Source organism: Sus scrofa, chromosome 1 (genome assembly GCF_054392235.1).
Source record: "Sus scrofa isolate SSC_HxYL_T2T_F1_AM1 chromosome 1, Sscrofa_HxYL_maternal_Yorkshire_Landrace_v2.0, whole genome shotgun sequence".
NCBI classification, from domain to species: domain Eukaryota; kingdom Metazoa; phylum Chordata; class Mammalia; order Artiodactyla; family Suidae; genus Sus; species Sus scrofa.
In genome coordinates, this window is record NC_139383.1 from 77,992,551 (window position 1) to 78,001,693 (window position 9,143).

Sequence of the window (9,143 nt, forward strand, 5' to 3'; positions counted from 1 at the left end):
GCCAAATGATCAGGGGTAGACACTCAACCCATAATGAGCGAAGCATTATTTACTGAAAATTTGAAAACAGGATTATAGATACACAGCAGACTCGGGCGTATTAGTCAGGAAAAACCAGCTGCTATACCAAACAATTCCTGAATCTCTGTGGTATTACGTAGCAAAAATTTACTTCTTTCTGAAGTCACAGTTCAATTGAATTTTTGTTGGGTAACTTTTCACCAAGTGATTGAGAGACCCCCTCTGCCCTTAACCAGGATTTCACTGGATTCTTCACAAGGGAAGAAAGAGAACTCCATGGCAGGTTTTAGGAGTCAGACCTAAATGTGAGAATGTTAGCTCACATTCTATTGGTCAGAGATAGTCACATGATACCCCTATATGCAAAAGTAGTCTAGTGGTATTCCTTAGGGGAAGAGGAAGTGGCTTTGGAGAGCAACTAGCCAGCACGCCACATTGGTTGATGGTTAAACTGACAGTGTTCTGGGGAAATGATCTACAAAGTCCTACTGCTGAGACCCGTGTAGCATGGCATATTCCTTCCTCTAACTTGGTTAGTCAACTCCTTCTTGGACTCACTAAGATAACTCTATATCTGTCCAATACATATCTTCTTATGTTCAAGCTAGATATGTTCACATACGTACAAAATGGTATATGTATAAGGACAATTTCAGCATTTTTGTAATCATGCAAGCTTGTATCCTAAGTGTCTGTCAATAGATGACTAAGTTGGATAAATTAAGGTACTTGCAACTGATTGTGCCTTAAAATAGACTCAGTTTTTTTAGACTTGGTGGAAAGTATTTATTCCCTCTCATCTTCTACTTTAGTGTAATTGACCCAGAACCTGGTTTCGCTAATCTAGAGAAAATAGGAAGTGGGACAAGAAAAATTGGACTGAGGAATTTTCAACATATATCCATGCAGAATAAAACTTGAGATTTTCTAAGGAAAAAAATATTGCATTGAGTATTCTTCAAGGAAGAAAGCTTGCCCTTCATATATGGTCAACAGATAAGTACTGCCATCTGGAGTTCCCATTGCGGCTCAGTGGGTTAAGAACCAGGCCAGTATTTATGAGGATGCAGGTTCAATCTCTGGCCTTCCTCAGTGGATTAAGGATCCAATGTTGTCCCAAGGTATGGTGCAGGTTGCAGAGGCAGCTTGGATCTGCCATTGCTGTGGCTGTGGTGTAGGCCTCAGCTGCAGCTTTAATTCGATCACTAGCCTGGGAACGTCCATATGCTGCAGGTGTGACTGTCAAAAGAAAAAAAAATTGGTACCATCCGACATGTGCCCTGGCAAAACCATCTCTGGCCCTCCTCGTGTCTAGCTTCATGAAGACTGCTAGGTTATAAAACTACCAAAACAAAACTGGCCAAGTTAGTAAAGCGACCCCCAAAATGAAATTTAGAGGAGGATAGCAGATATAACTTCCAAATTTTAAAATCATCTTAAATTTTTAGATTTTGTGTCTATGAGAAAACATCTGAGTTTCTGAGAACCAATAATATAAGCAGAAATAGTTATGTAGGGTGTGAATTTGGCAAGTGTGGAAACCAAGATACCTGTTATATTATAGAGGTTCAATTTTTCTAACTTATAAATCAAGGTCAATTGACCTGAACTTTGGAGATCTCAGCCCAGTCTGAAAGAACAGTGCTTCTTCATATGATCCATAGAATCAAAAGTCCAATGAAAATAAATCAGCCAGTGAAGACCTCAAATAGATTTAAATTATTAATGAGGATATAGAAATTATACTCATTTTAAGCCAAAAAAATCAAGTTTATCAGGAATGGTTTATCAAAATATCAGAAAATACTCCATACTGGAGTAAAATTGAAATTTATTCCATCCCGCACTTAATTTATCACGTATTTTACTTAATTGCCTTTGAATAAGCTGTATGCATTCCCCCCACACACTCTCTCACATACTCTCTCAAGGGAAAGAGAAACATTCTATTTCTATGCAAACCTAAAACTGGACAAGAACATTCCTTTCACCACTAAAAATTAACACTGAGCTGAAAATTCTAGTAAATGCAATGAAACAAGATGAAGAAGTGATATGTATAAATAATGAAAAGGATACAGAATTCTTATTATTTCCTGTTGATGTGACTGTCTCCCTGGAAAGATCAAAAGAATCAATTAAAACTAATACATAATTAAAACTAATAAATAAATTCAGTAGGGAAGTCAATTGCCAAAGATCATGTGGTTAGGTTCTAAAAACAGTGAGTGCAATGAAAGCTGTGCATAGCCAAAATGACCTTGAAAATTCTCCAAATTGCCCCCAAAATACTGTACACATAGGGATTATATATAAAAAACTCTATACACTGTTTCTGTATAGATGTATAATACACATGGTAATTTGCGGCACATTAGTGTGGATATGTAAAGCAACTTAGCAGTACTAATTTTTTCATGGCAAAATCTTATGTTTGAATGTGTCATTATATGGATATATGATCTATCTCTACTATGGACAAAAGAATCAATAACTTTCCTATATTGGTAACAAGAAATTATAATTTTTGTAAGTCTCCTTTATAATAACAACCCCAACTAAGTAGGATTGTGTCTTCGTTTGGGTTCCCTTGGATTACGGCCTTGAGACAAGAATGAATGTTAGCATCATTTATTAAAGAGTGATCCCAGGAACCCAGACTGGGAATGAGGATGGGAGAGAGGGATGGGAGGGATGTCAATAGAGAGTGTATCATCAAAGCAGATTTTTCTGCGGGCAAATAGAGCATCAGCCCACTGTGCCCTTCTGGGAACAATGTAAGCACACAGCAGAGTTATTACAAGAGCAGGCAGAGGAAGCTGGTGTTTACTCACCAACTCTCCATCATCATTAGAAAAAGGCTATTTCTAGGGACATAAACTCCGTTTTTCCAGTTTGCACTGCCAACAGTCCTAGTGGGCTCCTACGGCCAGAAAAACCCTTTCTGGAGGTGCAGGGACACCCAGTAAGCAGCCTCTGGAAAGTACATGGGAATACCAACAGTCTTTGATGGGAATGGCACTGGTGGTGCCCACCCCACATTAACCTAAAAAGGAGCAGGACCTGTGTATAAAAACTGCACATTTCTACTGAGAATCATAAGTAAAAATGTTTAAACAGAGAGATGGACTGTGTTCCTAGGAGGAAAGTCTTATTAATGTAAAGATTTTAATTTCCCTAAAATTAAACTATAAATCAAATACAATTCCAAATAAAATTCTACAGGTTTTTTTTTTCTTTTAAGTTTGTCTAGAAGGGAAAAACTAGGGAGACTAGTTTAAAATTTTTGAAAACTTTCATGTAGTCATTACTGCCCTTAAAAATCCTTTAAATAATGAGAGGGTACAGGCCTTGCTGGGTAATAAAATAGAGTGGCACTGGTGCATGGAGAGGCAGACAAAAGGAATAGTCTAAAGATTGCCAGAACACATCCAAATATTAATATGTAATTACATTACATGTGGCTTTTAAAATCAGCCATAAATGAAAGGAATGCAAGTCAAATCTTGCATCATGTCATATAACAGTACAAATTCCACTGGGGTTTAAGATTAAAATGTAAGTTAAAATATTAAAGTGGTCAATGGAAGAGGATAAACGTGCATATTTGGGGGGCGAGTTCATAACAGAATGGGTAAATCCAGCCTAAGCTTGACGCTTGAGATAGAATTTTAGAGAAAAGAAGTGATAGAATTGAAAACATTCAAGTGAAAAACACCTATGGATCCAAAACACAACAAAACAGAGCGAAGGACAGAAGAGAAAGCATTAATTAATAAAAAATTAAATAATAATTAATAAACTAATTAATAAAAACTAATCTGGGCAAAGTATCCATTCATCTATTATTCAACAAATATTTCTTGAGAGCCTGTTACATGGGAGGCAGGCTACTATGAGAGAACAAAGGATGTGCAGGAAAGATCTCTCTGAGAAGCGGTGAATAAATAAGACTCTTAGGATATAACGGCATGTTTTATGTGACAAGGGGCAGGAAGAAATGGGAAGGGCCTTCCAGTTGGAGGCAACAGTATTTGCAAGGCCCCTAAAATGGCAAGACATTTAGCAATACAAGGAATGGAAAGACGGTAAGGGAGAGGGCAAGGGAAGTGATGAGGAGTGAAACGGGTGAAGTAGATGAGGATCAAGCCATGCAGAGCCTTCTAGATCATGACAACTGGTTTGGAATGTATTTGAAAAGTTTGGGAATCCAGTGAAGACCACTTAGGGTAATAACGTGGTCAACTTTTCCACTTAAAAACATGTCCCGTGGAGTTCCCCCTGTGGTGTAGTGGATTCAGGATCTGGCGTTGCCGCAGCTATGGTGTAGGTCACAGCTGTGGCTTGGATTTGATCCCTGGCCTGGGAACTTCCATATGCCACGGGCGCAGCCAGAAAAGAAAAAAATAAAATAAAATAATAATAATGTCCCGTGACTGCTTTATGGACAACAGACTGGAGGGACACAAGAAAATAAATGAATAGGGTGACAAGAGGGGAGTTACTGTGGTGGTGTAGGCTGGGCCAGTGATGCAGACCTGGATTTAAGTTTATAGAGGGGGAGTTCCCGTCATGCTCAGCAGAAATGAATCTGGCTAGGATCCATGAGAATGCAGGTTTGATCCAGCTTTGCCGTGAGCTGTGGTGTAGCTCTCAGACACAGCTCAGATCTTGCATTGCTGTGGCTGTCGTGTAGGCCAGTGGCTACAGCTCCCATTTATCCCTAGCCTGGGAGCTTCCATATGCCCTGGGTGTGGCCCTAAAAAGACGAAAAAAAAAAAAAAAAATTTAGAGAGAGGATGGAGGCAATAGCAAGGTTAGGGCATATTTTGGAAAGAGAAAGATTTGACCTTGCTTGTGTGTGGGAAGGGAAGGTCCAATGGGGAAAGAGAAAGTGACCAAGAATGACCCTTGGGTTCCTTCCTTCCTTCCTTCCTTCCTTCCTTCCTTCCTTCCCTCTCTCTCTTTTTTTAAGGGCTGTACCTGCGGCATATGGAAGTTCCCAGGCTAAGGGTGGAAATAGAGCTGCAGCTACTGGCCTACACCACAGCCATGGCAATATCAGATCCAGTCTGCATCTGCGACCTATGCCACAATTCACAGCAATGTTGGATTCTTTTTTTTCTTTCTTTCTTTCTTTTTTTTTGTCTTTTTGTTGTTGTTGCTATTTCTTGGGCCGCTCCCGCAGCATATGAAGGTTCCCAGGCTAGGGGTTGAATCGGAGCTGTAGCCACCAGCCTACGCCAGAGCCACAGCAACGCGGGATCCGAGCCGCGTCTGCAACCTATACCACAGCTCACGGCAACGCCGGATCGTGAACCCACTGAGCAAGGGCAGGAACCGAACCCGCAACCTCATGGTTCTTAGTCGGATTCGTTAACCACTGCGCCACGACGGGAACTCCGCAATGTTGGATTCTTAACCCACTTCATGAGGCCAGGGATGGAAGACCTCCCTCAGAGACAACGTTGGGTCCTTAACCCTCTGAGCCACAATGGGAATTCCAGACCCTCAGGTTTCCAACCTAAGTAGCTCTGAAACTGGCAGTGGTATTTAAGATAGGAAAGACTTAGGAAAGAGCAGGGGGAACCAAGGTTTCTTTTATTTATTTATTTTTATTTTTTTCTGTCCTTTTGTCTTTTTAGGGTCACACCCGCAGCATATGGAGGTTCCCAGGCTAGGGGTCGAATTGGAGCTGTAGCCGCCGGCCTATGCCAGAGCCACAGCAATGCAGGATGCGAGCCGCGTCTGCAACCCACACCCCAGCTCATGGCAATGCCGGATCTTCAACCCACTGAGTGAGGCCAGGGATTGAACCTGCAACCTCATGGTTCCTAGTCGGATTTGTTTCTGCTGCGCCATGACGGGAACTCCCCCAAGGTTCTTTTTAGAACATGTTCCATTTGAGAGTCCTGCAATACATCTAAGCAGAGCTGTGACTATCAATTGAATGTTTGAGTCTGAAGCTCAGGAGAGAAGTTGTGGTAAGAGATATAAATGTGGTAATGAGCATATGTGTTAATTACATGGGAAGTGAATGAGGAGGGTCTGGGCCGCAAGGGGTGGGGGAGAGGGAACACCTGAGAAGGAACAAACAGCTAGAGAGACAGGAAGGTGTGGTATCTCAGCAGGCAGGAGAGGGGAGTGTTTTAGGGAGGAAGTGGTAAATGGTATCAATTACACCAAAAGGTCTAGAAAAATGAGATCAGAAAAACTGACCCCAGAATTTGGTGAAGTGGAGGTCACTGCTGTGGGGTGGGGAGTGAGGAAATGGAGATCCAGTGCAAACACACGTCTTTAAGAAATTTGACCCTTCGAGAGTGCAGGAACAGACAAGTCCACAAGGACAAAACGTCAATGTCCACAAACAAATGGAAAAGCATTTCATGTCCATGAGCTTGCCAAGGGGGCGGGGGAGGGAGGGGAATGGACTGGGAGTCTGGGGTTAGTAGATGCAAACTATTGCATTTGCAGTGGATAAGCATTGAGATCCTACTGAAGAGCACAGGGAACTGTATCTAATCATTTGTGATGGAACATGATGGAGGATAATGTGAGAAAAAGAATGTCTCTATATATACGTATGACTGGGTCAATTTACTGTACAGCAGAAATTGACAGAACATTGTAAATCAACTATAATAAAAATTTTTTAAAAAAACATTGCACCTCAGCAGTTACCCATGAAAAGAAATTAAAACAGAAGAGGCAAAGCTTTTTTAGACTATCACATTGGCAAAATACTGAATATTTTTCAAAGTAGTGGTGGGAGGGTTGTACTCTTCCAAACACTACTAAAGGAACTGTAAATTCATGTAACATTTCTGGAAACTCAGCTTTGTATCAACCATTTTGACTTAGCAATTTTGTTCCTAAGACTACATCTGCAGGAAATTATCAGAGGTGTGTGCAAAATCTTGACTATAAGTATTTTCTTTTTGTCACAGTGTAAGTTGGGTAAAGTAGTGAAATATTGGAAATAATTGAAATGTTCAACAATAAGAGACTGGTTGAATTACAACATGTTACAACTGAATTTTTTGCAGCCAAAGATTATGTTGTAGAAGATTATGAAAAAACAAAAGAAAGGATAGGATATATTACAAAACATTTCACGGCAATGGCTCACATTTATTTAGTGCTTTACATAAAATAACATTTAATCGATTATGAAGTAGGGATTATTATTATTGTCTTTTCTAGGGCAGCACCTGTGGCATATGGAGGTTCCCAGGCTAGGGGTCGAATCAGAGTAGTAGCCACCGGCCTACACAACAGCTACAGCAATGCAGGATCCAAGCCAGCATCTGCAACCTACACCACAGCTCAGGGCAACACCAGATCCTCAACCCGCTGATCCAGGTCAGGGATCAAACCCGAAACCTCATGGTTCCTAGGCGGATTCGTTAACCACTGAGCTACGATGGGAACTCCAGGGTTATTATTATTCCCACTATATAGATAAGGAAACCAAAGCTAAGATTGGTTAAGGAAACTCACCCAAGGTCATGAAGCTGGTATGTGGTGGAAAAAGCACTCTACTGCTGTCTTACCGATATTCCATTTTTTTTTTTTTTTTTTTTTTTTTTTACTAACGGCAACACCATATATATTCATTCAGAAAATGAATCCATAATAAAATGTTACATTTTGTGGTGGGACTGTGGGTGATCTTCTTTACCCCCCTTTTTTTTCTTGTCTTTATTTTTAAGATTTGCTACCAAAAAAGTTATCTTTGCAATAAACTAGTCTCAGAGAATAAATGTTTTTTCCATATTCAGAGAATAAGGTTGCAATATCATGAATTGTGACAGGCCTTAATAGACTTGTGGTCTAATTCCTGCCCCCAAACTTAATCATAATTACAAAACCAAAGTCACGTTTTTGGTCAGAGTCTCCTTCCTTCTCCCTGATGTTGTTAGTGACCCTTTTAGTTGACATTCCATTCATTCTGTTATCTAGAGTGAATTATTTATGCAGTTTATTTTAACTGTGTACCCGGAAAGACCATGATGGACAGACAATCTATGTTTGGATGTTTCTCTGTGATTTCTTTATACGACACAGATGGGCCTTGATTACTCCTGCTTTCAAAGTTCTTCCAATTCAAAATTGGCACAGACATGAGCGTGGAACTTCAGTGCCTCAATTAGCTGTTTCTGTATGTATCACAAAACATTCCAAATTCTTGCCTTAGGAGAATCTTTTTTTTTTTTTTTAATATTTCTTTATTCATCCATCAAACCATCTTTTTTAAATTTTATTGTCTTTTTTTCTAGGGCTGTTCCTGTGGCATATGGAGGTTCCTAGGCCAGGGGTCTAATCGGAGCTGAGGCTGCCGGCCTATGCCAGAGCCACAGCAATGCCAGATCTGAGCCGCATCTGCAACCTACACCACCACTTATAGCAATGCCAGATCCTTAACCCACTGAGCAAGGCCAGGGATCGAACCTGCAACCTAATAGTTCGTAGTCAGAATCATTAACCACTGAGCCATGATGGAAACTCCATCTTAGGAGAATCTTGACCCTCCTATGGGCGATTTTGGCCCATCTCTGAAGATGGTGATGGTGCTGGGATGGGGAAACTGTTACATGGTTTTTGTTTGTCATCGTAGGTCCAGTCCCATCTCTTGAAATGTAAAACAACACCCATCACCAGAGTGTCCATAAGGCATTAGGCCTCACTCTCAGTGACAGTGTGGGGACAAGTTTCTGCTGTGTTTCTCTAGGTGGTGAATGGCTTCAGATGCAGAAAACAGGCCACTGTGAGTCCTGGCTCTGTCATTCAGTAGCCATGTGACCTTGGGCATGCTACTCAGCCTCCTCAATTGCAGTTTTCTCCTTCATAAAATGGGGTTAAGAGCACTCACTCTAAAGGGTTGTTGAAAGGAGAAGTGAGGGAATATAGACTAAACCCTTTGCACAGGGCCTGGAAAAGACTTAAGGTCTTAGGTAGAAGCTCAAACTATGTGTTTTTAATTATTTCAAAAAGGTAGACAGCTTTGTTGATCTTGAAAAGATTGTAGTGATTTTTTTTCCGTTCTTCTTCCCCGTTTTATAAATAAGGAATGTGAGGATCTGAGAAGTCATTCATTTAATTTTTTTTTAACAAGGTCTTTT